Source organism: Phoca vitulina, unplaced genomic scaffold (assembly GCF_004348235.1).
Source record: "Phoca vitulina isolate PV1807 unplaced genomic scaffold, GSC_HSeal_1.0 scaffold33, whole genome shotgun sequence".
NCBI lineage: Eukaryota > Metazoa > Chordata > Mammalia > Carnivora > Phocidae > Phoca > Phoca vitulina.
Genome location: NW_022589736.1, coordinates 1,642,023 through 1,660,144, shown reverse-complemented (window position 1 = coordinate 1,660,144; position 18,122 = coordinate 1,642,023). Strand labels below are relative to the sequence as shown.

The 18,122-nt window shown below is 58.2% G+C and overlaps 1 long non-coding RNA gene across 3 annotated transcripts; it reads left to right on the top strand.

Annotated features, from left to right (window-relative positions):
• The first annotated feature begins 4,513 nt into the window (after window positions 1-4,513).
• LOC116645585 lies at window positions 4,514-15,724 on the top strand. 3 transcript variants are annotated; one of them, XR_004301971.1, is made up of 7 exons: window positions 4,514-4,893; window positions 5,915-5,988; window positions 8,108-8,430; window positions 8,670-12,019; window positions 12,436-12,613; window positions 12,731-12,840; window positions 15,636-15,724. It is a non-coding gene; the product is annotated as an uncharacterized LOC116645585 (long non-coding RNA). The 3 variants fall into 3 exon arrangements; XR_004301972.1 differs by lacking the exon at window positions 12,731-12,840 and having other exon boundaries at window positions 15,636-15,717; XR_004301973.1 differs by lacking the exons at window positions 12,436-12,613; window positions 12,731-12,840 and having other exon boundaries at window positions 15,636-15,721.
• Window positions 15,725-18,122: the final 2,398 nt, after the last annotated feature.

The window sequence follows — 18,122 nt, the reverse complement described above, 5'->3', positions numbered from 1 at the left end:
GGCCCCCTGCAGCCCCCACGCTGCCATCGGGGTGGCCCCTCCCCTAGGGGGGCCTTGCCCTGCCCCCACCCTGTCCGGACAGCAGCCTGGCTCTGGGTGGCCCCAGCGGCATCTCTCCAGGTGGCCAGTGCTCAGTCCCAGTCCTCTCCAGATTTAGGGTTAGTTGTCTGTCTTGTGACCTCAGTTCTCTGATTCTCTGACCATTGAAAAGATGTTTCTAGGGACACCCAGGCACTGCGATGGGGTTGAGAGTGGGCACCACCCTGACACCCCGTCCCCCCTCCTCCCGCGCACCGTCATCCCCCCGCTCACACCGCGCATCCACGGGGAAGGTGGGGCATTGGGGCTCATGCTCACCTTTGGCTGAGTGTCATGGAGCGTTGACGCCCCCTGGAGCCTTGCTTTCCCCGCACACGGTCATGTGTCACGGCCACGCCCACTCCTGCCGTGCCTGCTCGGGCTGTCTGTGTTCGGGGTCTTAGGACCAGGTGGCTGTGGTCATTCCTGTGCCCACTCCCCAATGTCTGCAGCATGTGCGGGCGGGGGGCTGCTGCGGTCTGCACTCTCTAGACAAGGCCACACCCTTCTCCAGAGGGGTTGTCCCCTCGAACTCCCTCCAGCAACTCAGGAGAATGTCTGTCACGCCTCATCCTGGCCACCATCTGATATTCTCACCTGTGGGTAGTGCCACGTTAGGTTTTCTGTGATTATTAATGGGGCGGAGCCCCTGCTGCTGTAGAGAACACACCCCCTGACCGAGGAAACCATCCACTTCTGTTCTCAGACTTCAGTCTCCAGAGGGCTGCGTTCCCCACAACCGTCCCATTTCATCTTAGGGACGCCCCCGTATCCCATACAGGCCAATCGCAGAACTTTGTGGTCCTCCCTCGTGTCCATACACAGAAGACCGCCCTCTGGGTTCCTAGGGCTGTGTCTGTCTGAGATGGCTCCCTAGACCAGATTCCCAGATAACCCCTGGTGGCTATGCCACATTATTTCTAGAAAGACCACTCAAGTTTCTCCTCCCCACAGTCCTGGACCCCAGTGCTCCCTCCATCAATGGCCAACGACCAGCAATCTTTGCTCGACCAAAACTTCTCCTGGGCCCATCTGCGCACTTCCTTGCAAAATCCAGTTTAGCAAGAGCCCCTGCCTTTGGCACCTGATCACCCTCCATATCTGATGACAATTCTTCACTCCCCACCCTGGTACTCGATGGCGTGCAGGAGCCCCCATCGGTTGGTTCAGCCAGAATTCCCCAGATGTCTCCTCTTACTAAGTTCCCATTCAGAAACCCCTGCACCTTGGCTATAGGTCCCTACTTGTCTCTGCTTTACTCAGAATGGAGTCCAGTCCTACCCTTGTTGCCATGGCCCTACAGAAAATGTGCTCTCTCCACTGTAACTCTGAATCCAACACTGGATACAAATGTGAGACATAATGTATCATGAGCCAAGGGTAAACCATGATAAGTGATAGGTAACATAATACATATGATCAGGAAGACAGAATACAATAGAGGTATTACTTGCTACATTATGGGGAAAAAGCACAGGAGATACTCAATTTTTTTTTTTTAAGATTTTATTTATTTATTTGACAGAGAGATAGAGAGAGAGCACAAGTAGGCAGAGTGGCAGGCAGAGGGAGAGGGAGAAGCAGGCTCTCCGCTGAGCAGGGAGCCGGACGTGGGGCTCGATCCCAGGACCCCAGGATCATGACCCGAGCCGAAGGCAGCCGCTTAACCGACTGAGCCACCCAGGCGCCCCAAGATACTCAATTTTTAATGTATTTTTTATTTTTTTAAATTTTTAAGTAGGCTCCACGCCCAACATGGGACTCGGACTCAACAACACTGAGATTAAGAGTCGCACGCTCCACCCACTGAGCCAGCCAGGCACCCCTAGATGCTCAATTTTTGAAGTTTTTTGGTAACAAATAGCATGCTTCTACTGTTTCCATTTGAGAGTTGTGTCTGTCTCATTTCTGGGGGAGCTAGGAGCTTCCCTGTGTCGCTCAGTGGCTTGTCTCCTCTGGCAGCTCTGCCCCTCCTTTGTCAATTCGAGTTCTAGGCTTCTTTTCATCATTTGGAGATTTTCAATTAAATGGATGCATTTACACTTAGTTTTTCACAGTTGCTGAAAACGGTTTTGTTTGCTTTTTGAAGTTGGAAGTGTTTGTGTTTATAGACTGCAGATTTAATTATTATTCATTCACGTATACACACAAGCTTTGCTTTTAATCCTTCTAGAACTGATCTCCACGTCAAGTGAGGCTCTAGGACCACCAGGGCAGGAGCCTTCTTCATCTTTGCACCTCCAAACTCCAAACCCCTCCTCAGTCCCGGCTCCTGCTGTCCCTGCAGCCCACCAAGGGATGGGGACAGAGGAGTGCCGGGAGTCCACCTCCCAAAGCACGGGAGACCCAGGGCCCTGGCTCTGCACAGTCTCTCCTCTCGACTACCCACTGATAGGAAACCTCTTATAGGGGAGGCACACAGGCTGCTCCTTTTCCCTCTTAATCTAGAAGTTATTTTTAATTACAAATGTAGTACATGCCCACTGCAAACTCTTGATGGATACAGATGTGTTAAGACAAGAAAACAAGAAATCCGTCTTCCTTCCTCCTTCCCCCATCTCACCCAGGGGTAATCATTGTCCATAGTGGGGATGATGACTTCTAGAATTTTCTTAGGCCTGTTTAGGCCCTGGGCTGGATGAAGTGTGGAGGGAGGGGCATTTCAGGAAGAAAGGCTCAGTGGGGACAGGGTGGGGGGTGGAAAGACAGGATTAGGCTCCTTCAAGCCCAGAGCTGCAGACCAGAGCAGGCCTGGGGCCAGGGAGGGGAGCAGGGCAGGGGGTGAGCATATACCTGGGGTGTCCCCGTATCCCTGAAAACCATACCCACACAGCCCAGCTCCTGTTCAAAGATACAGGTAAGCCCAGCTCAGACCAGGAAGGGTCAGGGCCGAAGGGCAGCCTGAGCCAAGTGAGCAGCTACTGTGAAGGTGGGAGCAAGGAGGAGGGGTCCTCCTGAGGGGCCTCCACACAGGCCCACAGAAGCCACATCCACTGGGCGACAGGAGACCCCATCCAGCCAGGAGGGCATCCGGGGGCCAGAGCAGGGAGGCATGCGGGGACAGAACACCCCTCCCTGTGCCTCAGTTTGCTCTCCTGTCAAAGGAGACAAGGGGCACGGTGTTAGAGATGTGGAGGGGCCACACAGATGGTCTTTGGAGTTTCTTTCTGAAGCCGGGGCGGGTGCAGGCAAGTCCAGCCCCTCCCAGGGCCCCTAATCGGCTCAGTCATGAGGCCCCGGCCATACAGAGGACGGTTAGGAAGGGCCTGACCTGAGCCGGACAGCTGGGCACTGTGCCCATCTGATCTGTGGTGGAGACCACAGGAACACAGGCTGGGTGTGGGGACGGGGAGTCTGGGGATGGCTTCCTGGAAGTGGGATGCACTGATCCCCACCCCTGCCCGGGTAAGGAGAAAACGTGGGTTTGTCCACAGGGCACCTTGGATCTGACCTGGTCCTGCTGTGGTCTGTGTGTCCCTGAGCCGGCCACTTATCGCCAGGTGACAGGATGCATGGGGGGGACAAAGGGAGAGGAGGTCCAGGGCTTCGGGGTGCGCAGAAGGAGCAGGTGGGGCCCCCTCAGCCCCTCCTCCATCCTCCCCGGCTGTGGGACGGTCCAGCCTCCTCCCCAGCTGGGGGTGTCAAGGACAGGAGGGGAGAGAGGGAACGTTGTCTAAACTTGATTGTGATAGCGGCTACTTGATTGTATACATTTGTCCGACTCATTGATTTGGACATTTGCATTTTTTTTTAAGATTTTATTTATTTATTTGAGAGAGAGAGAATGAGAGAGAGTGAGCACATGAGAGGGGGTAGGCTCAGAGGGAGAAGCAGACTCCCCGCCAAGCAGGGAGTCCGATGCGGGACTGGATTCAGGGACTCCAGGATCATGACCTGAGCCGAAGGCAGTCGCTTAACCAACTGAGCCACCCAGGCGCCCGACATTTGCATTTTTTTAAAGATTTTATTTGGGGCGCCTGGGTGGCTCAGTCTGCTCGGTGTCCGCCTTTGGCTCAGGTCATGATCTCAGGGTTCTGGGATCTAGTGGGGCTCCCTGCTCAGCGGGGAGTCTGCTTCTCCCTCTCCCTCTGCTGCTCCCCCTGCTTGTGCTCTGTCGCTCACTCTTTCTAATAAATAAATAAAATCTTTAAAAAATATATATATTTTTTTATTTATTTATTTGAGAGAGGGAGAGAGGGAGAGAAAGGTGGCAGCCAATAGAGGCCGCCCTCCCTTCCAGACACCAATGGGAGGGCGCGGACGCGCAGCCCCGCAGACCAATCAGGAGTGGCCTGCGTGCCCCCCGCGAGGCCGCGGTCCCTCCACGGCGCCCCCCCCCGCCCCCCCTGCGGAGAGCCGGCGGCGTGGGGGGAGGGGGGCTGCGGGGGGCTGCGGGGGCGGGAGCGGGACGCCACGAGGGGCGGGGCTGCGCAGAGGGGCGGGGCGCTGCGGGGAGGAGGGGCTGCGGAGAGCTGCGAGGGCCGACGCAGGGCGTGCGGGCGGCGGGTCAAGGAGCGAGCCGCTTCCAGCCTTCTCCGGCTGCGACCCGCGCTGCCGGGGTCTGCGCTCACTCGGCGGGTGTCCCCGTGCCCCGGGGAGTCAGGCGTTATCTTCCAAATTTGTAGCCGCCGCTGCCTAGGGGGAGCCCTAGGCCTCTCCTTTGAGGGCTGGCCCCGCCCACACCTGCCGCCCGGACGACTACCAGCACGCAGAGCACCCCTCGGGGCCTCTGCCTGGGACAAGTGCGGGTGCTGCCCCTCTCCGCGACGTTTTGGAAAAACTGGCCAGAAGATACCAACCATTTATTCCTTGCAGGTGGGTGCTGGCGGCCCCCAGGCATCCCCCACCCCCGCAACTCGTGCTTCCATCCTGGCCCCAGCTCTTTGCCTTAAACAGGTGCAAGGCAAACTGCCAGCCTCCCTTTCCCGTTCTCTCCGCTAAAGCCAGGACTTGGGCTCCAGTGGTCAGCTGGCCACATGGGGGCGGGTGGGAACAGGGAGCACGGAGCAGGGTCGGGGGGAGGGAGGATGAGTGCGAGAGGCAGGGTCAACAGAACAGAAGGGAGAAGTGGTGCACAAGAACATGGGAGAAAGATGTAAGAATGCAGACCGATTAGAGGGGAGGGGAGGGGTCAGCCCCTGCGAAAGTTCCTCCCTCGGAGCAGGTGGCGCTGGATCCACGCCCGGTAGGCAGACACCCTGGCATACACCCCCGGGAGTCTGGGCTCAGCGCATCCCCTGCTGAAGCTCACCACTGCCGCCTGCACCCAGCGCCTGTCTCTGAGCTGACAGACCAGGGGGCCCTCGGAGTCGCCCTGAAAGAAGCAAGAATAACAAACAGGTCCAGTGGGACTCGGGTCTGTGCAGCAGGGGTGGGAGCTCTCAGACTGAGGCTAACATCAGGGAGCTTGTCAGAGGGGGCCGGATGCTAAGGCAAGGGGAGGACACACAGGGCAAGCTCCCTTGGGGCTCCAGGTAGCAGGTGTGGTAGCCCCGAGTTTCCATCTTGAAGAGGTTCCTCCTTGCAATCTGCATATCAGCTCTAGCTGCCTCTTTTTTTTGTTTGTAACAGCTGAGGACCCTGAGGTTCAGAGAGGTCAAGCAATTTGCTGAAGGTCGCACAGCTAGTAAAAGCAGTGCTGAGATGTAGTCACTTTGTTATTATTATTATTGTTGTTGTTATTATCCAAAGCCTGCCTGCTTGTTCCGATGCACACTGCCTCCCTTACAAGATGCATGGCGTCTCTGGGTCTGGACCCCTGTCCCTCTAGCCCCTGCAGGAGCTGCTCACCTCCCTGTGACAGCTGGAGCCCACACTTTCTGCTTTTTATTGTCAGGATGGCTCTGGACTCGTTCTTACAAGAAATCTTTGTCAAGTTCCAGCTCCAAGCCAGACGCTGTTCCACCTTGGGTGAGAAAAGTCCCCAACCTCGTGGAGCTAGATCGTAAGATGCCACCCCTGCCCCAAGTCCAGGATCCAGCCTGCTTCCCAGCGTCACTTAGGATTAGAGAGGGGACCTGGGAGAGCCTTTTGCTGAGCACGGAGGAGGTGTGTCACTGCTTCCCTGTGAAAGGGGGCTCTGCACCCTCACTCCCACTGCATTTATGGGGAAACTGAGGCCTACAGGTGTCCAGTGACTCTCCAGGACCCCACAGTGAATCAGGGGCAGGAACATAGGCCAGAGGGGACTGACCTCGCAGAATCCCTTTTGGCCCTGGACGTAGCCAGCACAGAGCATCTCCTTGGTGATGGGCTCCAGGTGGTAGGCCAACGATGCGCACATCTACCTCCCACAGCCTATGGGGCTCAGGCAGGGCCACTGTGGGACACAGGGGACAGCGGCTGAGGGGCCCTCAGGGACCGCGAGGTGGTGTGCCGCTCTCTGTGAAGAGCTAAGAGTAGCGGCTCCACAGTTCTCTCCCCAGGGCCCACATTCCTATCATCTGGGCGGGGAGGAAGATGCCAGGCCACAGCAGGGCTGAGCAGTGCAGGATGAGGCCTGGGCCGGCCTCTACGTTGAGGTGAGGGGCAGAGAGAAGACTGGGGTGACTCACTGCACCCTTGCATGCCTTCAGCTCAGGGCAGCTCCCTGTGCCCCAGCCCCCAGCCCCTTGCCCCTCACTCACCATTCTGCCGGATGTCCCCCCAGCCGGTCACCCAGCAGAGGGTGCCTGTGGGAAAGTCGGAGCCCGGTGGAGCCAGAGGGATGGGTCTGATGGCGCTGGAGAAGGGCACAGGGCGGGCCAGCTTCAGCAGAGTCACGTCGCCACCCTGAAGGGCGTCCCCGTTGGAGGGGTGCTGGATGACGCGGACGGCAGCCACAGAGACGGAGTCCCGGGGACTGGGATACAGCACAGCCTCTCCCAGCTGGATGCTCAGGTCCTGCAGATTCGTGAAGCTGGGCAGGAAGCAGAAAGGACATGGTGGGCTCTGAGGGCGGTGGTCCAGTGGCTCCGGCTTCACCCAGCTAGCTCTCCTGGGGAGAGGGCATGGCACTGAAGGACCATCTGCTCTACCCTGGCCCTCTGAGTCAGATCCAGGCATGAGGAACACAGGGCACATCCTCTGGGCACTTGTCCCCAGGAAACCCCGTCTGGCAGGGAAAGACTCCCATGTAAACTCCAGCTCCAGGTGACAGGTGGTTCAGCCTTTGACTGTGGAGAGTCCTCCATGCAGCAGGGCCTATACTGGTGGGGACGGAGTGGACACAGCCCTGCTCTTCCTGGGCCAGACAGCCGGGCACAGTGCTGAGATGGCCGGGGGGGGGCCGGGGGGGGAGGGTGGGCTGCCCCGGGGGGGGGGGGCGGGGAGAAAACGTTCTCGGCAGGGGCAGGGGTACAAGTGGGGGGAGCTGCATTGGGGGGGGCTGCAGAACTCATGGAGCACGTCAGCAGGCCACCTCCCTGACATCTGAGGACAGCAGGTGGGCAGTGACCTGGGAGGGGCCATTTGAAAGCACAAAGGAGGCAGGAACTTGTTGATGAAAGTGTTTTGAGTTCCTCAGGGAGCTGCTCTCTCTGGGCCTGATGCCTATGACCGATGGAGGGCTACATTGTCCCAGCAGGACTGCCCCTAACCCCAGTGTCCCTTTTCTCAGGGTCCACATCCCACATCTGCCTCTTGCGTATCATTTGGTCTTAAGCAAATTACTCACCTCTCTGTGCCTCAGTTTCCCATCCTGGAACATGGGGGTAAAAGTATCTACCTAAGGCGGTTGTCCTGAGTGTGCTTGGGACAGTGCCCTGGGGCAGGAAGCCCCCAGTAACCGTCGGCCATGATTTCCAGGACTGGACGTCTACTGAGGACATCCCAGGAACAGCCCCAGCACCAACAGAATGGTGAAAGGCTTATTTACCCCAAGATGACACCTGGGACCAGCCGATTATACTTTAATTATTGCATCTGCTAAGGTTAAGTTGACACCATAGTTCAGCTTCAGGAGGGACCAACCTTGATTGTGAATTCTCTTTATATAGAATTCAGTACCCAATTGTTTTATGATAGTTTGATTCTGCTTTTTGTTTTCAAGTATCGTCAGAGGGCATCTAGCTCTTGAAATACTCTCTACTTTCTCGTACACCCGTGCTGAGCAGCATGATAACAATCGCTGAAACGGGGAGCAATGCAGGTGTCCACAGACAGAGGAATGAATGTACAAAACACTGCCCATCCGCACAGCGGGATAACATCCAGCAATAGAAAAGAGAATTTCTGACACTTGCTATAACAACATGGGTGACCCTTGAAGACCTGCTCGGTGCAACTGGCCCGATTCCGGAGAATACGCATTGCAGGATTCGGCTTCGATGAGGTCCCTGCGATCGTCAGAACCATGGAGATGGGAAGTGGAGGGTGGGTGACGGGCCGGGGAGGGTGGGCGTGAGTGCTTAGTGGGGACAGAGCTTCAGTTTGGGAAGACGGAGGAGTTCCTGGGGAGGGGGAGGTGGTTACTCAACAGTGTGAACTGTGGGCTGAGAAGGGATCGAGATGATCAATTTTATGTTGTGCATTTAACCAGAGTTCCAAAAATTGGAAAAAAGTTCCTGACTTCCAAGTATTGTCAAATAATTAAAGTTTGTTTTCTTTCCTAGTTTGAAGGGAATGGCCAGCGTCTGAGGCACAGTCCTGGAGGGGAGAGCCAGGTGCAGGCACCAGGCCTGCCTGCGGGGCTCCGAGCCGCCTGCCAGTGGCAGAAAAGGCCAGGGAGCCCCGTGGGCCCGGGTGCTGCTCCAGACCCACAGTTCTCTTCCCCGCACAGCTGCCCCAGGGCATCTCACGGCCCGGGCTGCCCGGTGTGGGGAGGCAGGACTCACCTGGAGACGCAGTGGGCGGCGGTCAGCACCCACCGGTGGCTGATAAGACCGCCTCCACAGATGTGCTGCCCCTGGTCTCGGAGGCTGACCTGCCAGGGCCACTGCCGGGGCGCTGCCGCCATACCCCCAACGATACGGGCCTCCGGGCTGAAGCTCCTCCCTGGTGGAGAGACAGGGTCACCGGCTGGCCTCCTCTGGGGAAACAGGGCCCGGTGGGGGGCCGGAGAGCTGGACCCTCCTCCCACCTCCACCGCAGATTCGATAGCCCACACTCAGCTTTCTGAGTTGCAAACGGCACTGCCCAGTGGAACTTTCTACAGCGATGGGCATGCTCTGTACCGTGGTCCAGTGCAGTCCAGTGCGGTCCAGGCCCCTGGCCACAGGAAGGAAGTGTGCCCTGGGACTGAGGAGCTGAATTTTTCATCGTAATTGTAAGTAATCTAGACGTCAGCAGCCCCCGTGGGTGGCTGGTGGCACCAGGTTGGAGAAGGAGGCAGACCTCCAGTCTCCCTGCCCCTGGACGGCATTTCCACCGCTGTGATTTTGAAGCTTAAATGACACAAGTCAGGGGAAAGCCCTGCATGTGGTTCTGGCATGCGGTGGCGGCGGGCAGGGCACCAGGAAGCCTCGATTTACCATTCTCTGCCTCGACTTCCTCCTGAGTCCCACGCAGAGGAGCTGCTCCAAGGGAAAGGACTCTGAGAGCTGAAGGTTACCGAAGGGCATGTGTGCGTGACGGTTCTCGCACACAGACCAGCGGGGTACAAGCTGTGCAGCCCCAAGGACAGTTTGGATCGAATATGTGCCCCCCACCCCCACCCCATCTCCCAGGGAGCTGGGAAGCAAGGAGCCCAGGAGGGACCATGGAGTATGCATGTGGCTGGAGAAGGCCCCGGCTCGGAGGAGCCGTGGACTGGGTCCCCACGGTCAGAGGTCTGGGTTCCAGGCAGATGGGCGCTCTGGCTGTGGGACTCACCCCTTTCTCCCAGGAAGGGGAGCACAAGGAGCACCGGAAGGAGCCACATCTGTAGACAGAGGCAGGATGGAGAGTGTTGGAGCCCCGGCCAGCACTGGGGGCTGCAGGACCAGCCTCCCCGCAGGTCTCCCCACTGCAAAGACCAAGGGCTCCAGAGAGGACGAACCAGGTGGCCCCTAGTGTGTCCTCTGCAGCATCATCCCTGTGACCCTGGCCTTGTGGGGGTCACACCACCCCAGTCCCAGGAATGACCACAGGAAGAGACGGGGGCTGGGGCTGGAGAGGTAAAGCCTGCCCCTTCTGCTCTCCGAAGACCCCCTCCTTATCTGGACAGACGTGTACCAAGGGCCCAGTGGAGACTCCAGGTTCTCCGTGAGCCTTGGTGGCGTCTGACTGGCATGATGTCACCATGGCCTGGAGCTACACCCAGCCCCTCCCCCTTGGCCTCCCACCTCTTCCCTGTCCCTGGCGGTTCTGACGCCTGCTGTCCTGCTCTCAGCTCTGTTCCCTTCTGCCCTGCATGCGGGGAAGAGGGTCTGGTCCCTCCCTGGCCCCCCGGCCCAGCCCCAGGCTCCGGGACCCGGCCGCCCCAGTGAGGCAAGGCCACACAGCTGGTCAGGGATCAGGCTTCAGGCAACGGGGTGGGATTTGAGGTAAGAAGCCCAGGCAGAGTGACCTTCAGCATCTGCCTGGTCCAGGTGCAGAACAAACACGGAGCAGGAAGGACCAGGAGGTTCCGGGAGCCATGGCTCTATTGATTCTGGCGAGGCCAGAGACACTGAAGCCTGTCTTATCTCGGGCAGTCACTCCCTTCCTGCCCCTGCCCAAGGGCTCCCTGCAAACGCCATCCTTCCAGGGAGCTGGTGGGAGGTGGAAGGAGGGACCAACAGGCCGAGGGGCAGCCACGGGGCGAGAGGTCTGTTACTTCACAGAGCGGCCGGACCATGCTGGGCGGGCAGCCCTCCGTCGCTCGCTGGGCCCCCCGTAAATACAGGAATGTGTGCTGGGGACTTTGGGTGTTTGATCATGTTCACGTACACAAACATAATTCCACCCCCGTTACCAGTGGAAGTACACAGCTCAATGCCATTTAGCCCATTCCCACTGCTGCCTGCCCACCCGCCATCGGGCTCCGGGATGTTTTGCCCCCACCAAGGGCCACTCAGCCGTCCCCTCCCCAGCCCCAGGGCTGCGGCCCCAGAGTGGAGCCGACACAGATCCTCGCTTGCCCTTCCCAGGCCTGGAAGGACACCGGCCCCTGCGTGCAGCCCTCTGCACATCAGGGCTGGGGGACACACTCCCACGGAAAGCCACGTTGCCCGTGGTCAGCCCATCCCACAAAGACTCTGGCCACACCCGGGTCATTCCTCAAGCTCTTTAATCTGACAGACAGCGCAGTGAGGCACCCTCTGCCCCAGAGGCCTCCGGCCCCGCTCCCCAGCATCCTCCTGCTCTATCCGCCACCAGTCGGGGAGGCCGGGGACACTGAGAAGGTGGAGCCCAGACCAGGGCGAGTGGGGCTGAGGCTGAAACAGCAGGCCTTGGGAGAAGGCAGGAGCCGCTGCTCCCAGCTGGGTCAGGGGCACCTCCAGATCTGCCGCGTGATCCAGGGCACGTAGGTCTGGATGCGCGTGTAGACCCCGGGAATGTCGCGCAGGGCACAGCCGTAGCCCCAGCTGACCACTCCTACCAAGTACCAAGTGCCCTTCGCCTTGCAGACCAGAGGGCCTCCAGAGTTGCCCTGTGGGAGGAGAGGGAGGGCTGAGTGGCCGCCAGCAGCCGGGGCAGGACAGGGGGCGGAGATGGGGTGGGACTCACGTAGCAGGAGTCTGGGCCCTCAGTCCCCGTGCACAGCATGTCGTCCTGGATGATCTTCCCCTGCTGGCCCTGTCCAGAGGCGTTGTGGTACAGCTGGTCACGGACGGCATTCTCCACCACCTGCACCCTCACCTGCTGCAGGCGTTAAGGGGGGGGCTGTGATTCTGGGAGAGGCGACCAGAGGTTGGCAGCACGTCCTGCCCGGCCACCTGGGGCCCCGCGGGGCGCAGCCTCCCCCTGGCAGGCCGCTGTGGGGCCCCCCCGGGGCGCAGGAGGCCCTGCCCACCTCTGAATTCCTAAGACTCTGCCGACAGAATGACCAGAAAGCAGAAGGGTGAGTTTTTCTGGTTTTCTCCCCAAAATATCTCCTTTTAAAGTGGAAATAAATAAGCATTTGCATTTCCCCATCCCAAGACTGAGCCCTGAGCTCAGTCTGCCTGTCAGCCAGTCACAGAACCATCCCGCCTGGGGGGGCTGGATCTCCCTCCCGAGTGGAGTGCATGGCGCGGGGGTGGGGGCACTGATGTGCGAGCAGCCCCTTCTCTTTCCTTTCTGGAACCTGCAACCCCCTGCCCGCCAGGAGTTCCCGGGGATGACAGGCTTGGGAAAGGCCCCGCCCGACCCCCGCCCCCCACACACGGTGCATCCTGATGGCGCCCCAGCCAGTCACCCAGCACCAGTCCTCTGGGGTGACCTCAAGCTGGGCTGACGAGAGCCTGACCAGCTTGACGTTAGCGGTGCCCTCCACAGTCTGACAGCTGGAGCAGGGCGACGTCCGCGCCCACATTGGCGTAGTTGCAGTTGGGGTGGATGATGACGCGGCTCACATTCAGCAGCCTCCTGCCCCCATAGAGATACACGTCCCCGGCATGGATGCTGTAGGCTGAGGGGTCGGTGTCCTTCCTGGGGTCAAAAAGAAGCCACAGAGGTGGGTCCTCCTAGGGCAGCCCCCTGGGCACCGCGGGGAGGGGAGTGGCAATTCCAGGCAGAATCCTACCGTGAACCCAGGTTTCCCACCTCCTGATTCCCCCCACGTCCCACCCAGAGCTGGACAGCAGCACGTGGGACTCACCGGAAAATGCAGTGGGCGGCGGTCAGCACCCACCGGGGGCGAATGAGGGAGCCCCCGCAGATGTGCACCCAGGAGGCCCAGTGGTAAGCGTAGATTCTCAGGCTGACCTGCCACTCCACTTCCCCTGGGGGGCATTGTGGCCACCGATGATGCCCACCAGCTCCTGATCAGGGCTGGACGCTGAGGAAGCAACAGGAGACGGTGCTGAGCCCGGCTGCCCCCACTTAGGCCCTCCTGTGAGCTGTGTGCAGATGAGCTGCCACAAGGCCTCCCAGCGGCTGGAACTAGAGACAAGGTTACAGGAGCCTCTGGAGAAGGGAGGGGTCCCGTGGGGTCAGGACTCCCCTGGGGTCCCAGCAGTGGAGCTCCCCAGGAGGAAGAGGGCCAGAAGCAACACGGGCGGCATGTGCAGGGGGAGAGGGTGTGGAGGGACGGCTGGGACTCAGGCCCCGGGCTCAGGGATAGAGAGGGCCCAGAGCCTCTGCAGGTGTCTGGGAGGGGCCAGCACCCCTACCTTGCCTGGACTCCATGGGCCTCTGCGCTGGGGGCCTCCTGCGCCCCTTTGTCTCTTGGCCACAGGAAGTAGGCAGGCAGCTTGGTCAGCCCTCCACTTGGAGGGGAGGTTGGGGAAGAAGGGCAGTCGGGTGCCAGGTTGAACCCATTGGTGGCTGCCCGCCTGGGTACGCCGTCCCCCAGCCCTTCCCCAAGCTGAGGCTCATCCTGAGCCATGTGGAGTGGCCGTCCCGCCGATATCTCCAACAGAGCAGAGCCGCTGGGAGGGTTGGGGCGGGAGAGGGGGCGGTGCCCACAGCTGTGCCCACTCGCCCCAAGGCAGCCTCCTGTACCCCCATGAGCTAACGCTTGAACCAGGGGCCAGGGAGGCACCCTTCCTCACCCCCAGCTCTGAGCACAGGTTGCCACGTTCCACAGGCCTCAGGCAGGTGGCAACGTATCGGGCAGAGCTTCTACCCCACGGTCGGCGGACTCCCAGATCCCAGGGCACCTCACATACACCGTTCCCAGTTCATGTGGTCTCCAAAAGGAGGGGGGTCTTTGCTTCCGTAGAGAGGGCCACAGAGAATCAGCAAAGCTGGAGACCAGATTAACCTGAGGCCGATTCCTCATCACACACCTGGAGATTGAGGCCCGGGGAGCCCTGCACCCCCACACCCAGCCCAGGGCCTGTGGCCCACCCCCAGCTCACTCTGATGCTTCCTCATGACACATCTGAGCAGCAGAAGCCCCAGAACCCATGGCAGGCCCAGCCCCGGGTGCTTCTTCCCCCACCTGCCCCACTTTTCGACCAGTGCAGACTCATGCTCTTCCCCCATGTTGGCCTGGCCCGTCGGGGCAGGTGCAATGTCCTACAGGGGCGTCCCCACCTGGGGACAGCCTCCACCCCTGTGCCCCCATCCTGAGTGGCCTGCACACCCCCTGCCCTGCTGGGCCCTCTCTCCTGTGTCAGGAGCAAGCTGTGTCTCAGCTTCTCCAAGGGTGACTCAGGAAGATGATGCCTGAGCCCCATTCAGAGCTTCCTGTCCCCTGAGCTCCAAGCTCAGAACAGCCTCTGTGGTCAGTGGTGACAGTGATTCAGAGTGGCTCAGAGCCACTGGGCCTCAGGAACCTGAGGGAAGGTGACCAGGGAGACGGCACACCTTGACCTAGAGCCACCTCCAGTGGGGACAGGACAGAGGGCCACGATAGGGTCCCCGTGCCAGGTAGCCCAGCCCAGCCCTGTTTGTCCAGGGCACATGGGCACAGGGCAATGGAGTGGACAGAGTGAGCCCAGGGGACCCCAAGAGGCATGCTTGGGTGGAGAAGCCTGGGTCCCTAGTCTTGGAGAGCCCCATGCTAAACATGGCAGCATGTGGGCAGGCGGAGTGGGCAAGGATACTTCTGGAATTGGTGAACAGGAGTCTAAGCACTGCACCCCAGCCTTTGAGGTGAGGCTTGGGCTGTTCCAAGCATGGCTGAGACCTACGGCCCATCAGAGAAAGCTTTGCATCCAGCATCCGGGAAGAGAGAAGAGGGAGGATGTGGGTCACTGAGGGAAAATGGCCTTCTAGAGAGGCATGGAAGGAGGGGACACTGGTGCTCTGGCCTCTTCCCAACTCAGAGCCAGGCTCTGATGGAGGGATGGATGGACAGCTGCCCCAGAGGGCAGCTCCTCACACCCTCCTGCCTCTGGCCTGGTGCCCACACCTGGGACAGCCGCCACAGCATGGGGAGTGACCCCAGGGGCATGAATGAGCACCAGCTGCATGAAACACCCAGGGTCCCACTTTCTGTGCCAATCGTGAGAACTGGGTCCCTTATCTAAGGAGATCAACCTCAGACCATCAGTCCCTGGTCGTCCTGGCTTTAGCTGTTAAGCAACCGGGCCCAGGGGGCAGGATACCTGCTTGCCTTGATAGGCTCAGGACCAGACCACCAAGAGAAGGCTCAGCGATAGGATCAGAGGAAGGCTTGGGGGCTGTGAAGTGGGGGGCTTGCAACCGTCAGGACTGGGGCCAGAAGGAACTGGCCGATGATAGGTCAAGTCCAGGACTGTGGCCAGGATGCCTGGTTCAGGGATACCATTAGGTAAAGGATGTGGCTTCCCCAGGCTGGTTGCAAAAGCTCTTGGTTGGGCAAAAGACTGGGCAGGGGATCCTAGCATGGACAGTGGTGTCTCGGAGGGGTCACGGGAACCTGGAGGGAGGAGCGTCCATCACCACATTTCCTCCATGGCCCCAGTGGTGACCCAGTCTTTGGGCACAAACAGAAACACAATATCAATGAACACGAGTGCCCTGGCTTTGGCAGAACTCTCTGGAAAGACCTGGAAGGTCCTCCCACGTGTTTTAGGGAGTCCTCACAAAGAATCTCTCTTTTGCAGGGGGGTCAAATCTCCACATCACACAGCGAATGCCCGGCATCTCTCATGACGAGGACCACTGCACTTCCTGGATAAGAAGAGGGTTTCCCAGGGCCATTTTGATGGAGGCATTGAGATGTTACCAGTTATAAGCAGATGTTTGGGGAGAAACTTAAAATCCACTTCGATGTGGCTTTTAAAAACCAGAAAACTCTTTTCCTCCAACATGAAAATACTTTTTTTTAATTATGAAAATAATGTAACTCAGGCTACAAAAAAAAATTAGAAAGTTGAAATTCTCATTAATCTTCTGCCAGCAGTAGCCACCGTGGCCACCCACGATCACTCCCACACTCACAGTTTGTACGAGGAGCCAGGCCATGATGCCACTGTGAGCACACATTCCCTTCACCACCACCCCTCCGTAGAGAAATACATCATTGTTAGTGATGCACTGTACTCAGTTGTATGGATCTAGAGTAAATTATTTAACCAATTCCCCATGGACAGACATTTAGGTGGTTTCCAGTTATTTGCTGTGAAAACAACAGTGGGGTAACATTCTGCACATTACTCATCCCACCTAATTATCAACACACTCAGTCAAGTGTGGCTGAATCCAAAATGATACTCAAGCTGAGACCACTGAGCCATTGTGATCTGTCCATCCAATCCCTCCATCCACCCCTCCATCCCTCCCTCCATCCCTCCATCCATCCCTCCATCCATCCATCCATCATCCATCCATCCCTCCCTCCATCCCTCATCCATCCATCCCTCCATCCGTCCCTCCATCTATCCATCATCCATCCATCCATCCACCCATCCATTCCTCCATCCATCCATCCCTCCTCCTGCCAGCTACCCATCCCTCCATCCATCTATCCATCCATCCCTCCATCCATCTCTCCATCCATCCATCATCCATCCACCCACCCATCCATCCCTCCTCTTGCCAGCTACCCATCCCTCCATCCATCTATCCATCCATCCATCCCTCTATCCATCCTTCCACCCATCCCTCCATCCATCCATCCTCCATCCATCTCTACATCCATCTCTCCACCATCCATCCAACCATCCCTCCATCTATTCCTCCAGTCCTCGATCCATACCTCCTCCAGCCAGCCACCCATTAGATGACTTGTCCATGTCTTCCATCCATTCAGACTTCACTCACTCACAAATTCACTTAAATACAGCAAAGACAGAGCTCCTGTCCCCATTTCCCAGCCCCAGAAACCGAAGCTTAACCAGCTGGTGGGTGGATTGGGGGACGGCTGGGTCTAGGATTTAAAGCCATGCTTAGGGGTGCCAGGTAGCTCAGTTGGCAAAGTATCTGCCTTCAGCTCAGGTCATGGTCTTGGGGTCCTGGGATTGAGCCCCACATCGGGCTCCCTGTTCAGTGAGGAGTCTGCTTCTCCCTCTCCTTCTCCGTGTGCTCTCTCTCTCAAATAAATAAAAAAAAATCTTTAAAAAATAAAGCAATGCTTAGTGATTAAAAGAGAAAAAAGACAAAGTTTCTATGTAAATACTTTGGGTTAAAAGTTGGTACATCAGCATGAGTTTGTATACTATGTATTCAGCAACCCTAGTGAGCCAGAATACAGGCTGGGTCCTGAATGGAGCTTCCCTGCTGGCGCCCTGGCAGCACTTGGCGTCCAGAAGTGGCTGGACATGGCCATGGGTCTCTGGGGGGTGGCCAACTCAGGGATCCAAGAGGCCCCCTCACGTGTGCAACTGAGGGGGCCACGCGCCACCACAGCTGCACACGTTTGAGGTCACATGTTGTGCAACCCACCGATGCAACCCCCAGGGGCCAGGGCTCATGCATCCTCCATTCCCTGTGTCCACCCCGTTCCAGATATTCCAGCTTCTTAAAAATCCCCTCCTATTCTTCCTCTTCACAATTCTGGGCCAGTCTTGGCCGTTTGCTCTCTCCTGCCTCTTAGGACAAGCTCTTCAGCCTCTGTGAAATCCTTGGTGACACATTGATCAAAACTGAATTGACTTGTAAATTAACTGAGGGGGATAGTCACCCCTCCACCATTGCTTTTTCTCATCCATACACATCAGACATTTTCCCTATGTGTTTGGGCCGCCTCCTACGACCTTCCCTCCACACTATAATTCCCCCCATAAAGACCTTATCCAACCGTCACTGAATTTGCCCCCACACGCCCTATAGCAGGGTGGCTGTCCTGAGGGTCATCTTTATAAAAGTAACACTTTCCACTTTGTGGCCAGTAAGAGGCATGTGGCCAAGGTCGGCACATTTGTCACGTATCCAGCGAGCTTACACTCTGGCTAGTTCTGGTCACTTATAGACTCTCTGGACGTGGAGAGTCATTATCTGTTTCTTACTCTGTGTTTTAATCAGGGTTCCCAGGGACCAAACCAGACCCAGGCTGGAGAGGGGACGTGGAAGGGGACTTTGGTCTTCCAGCCACTGTCTTCTGCCTCAACGGGCTTTCCTTCATGCTACCCACCCCACCCCACCCCTGCCCA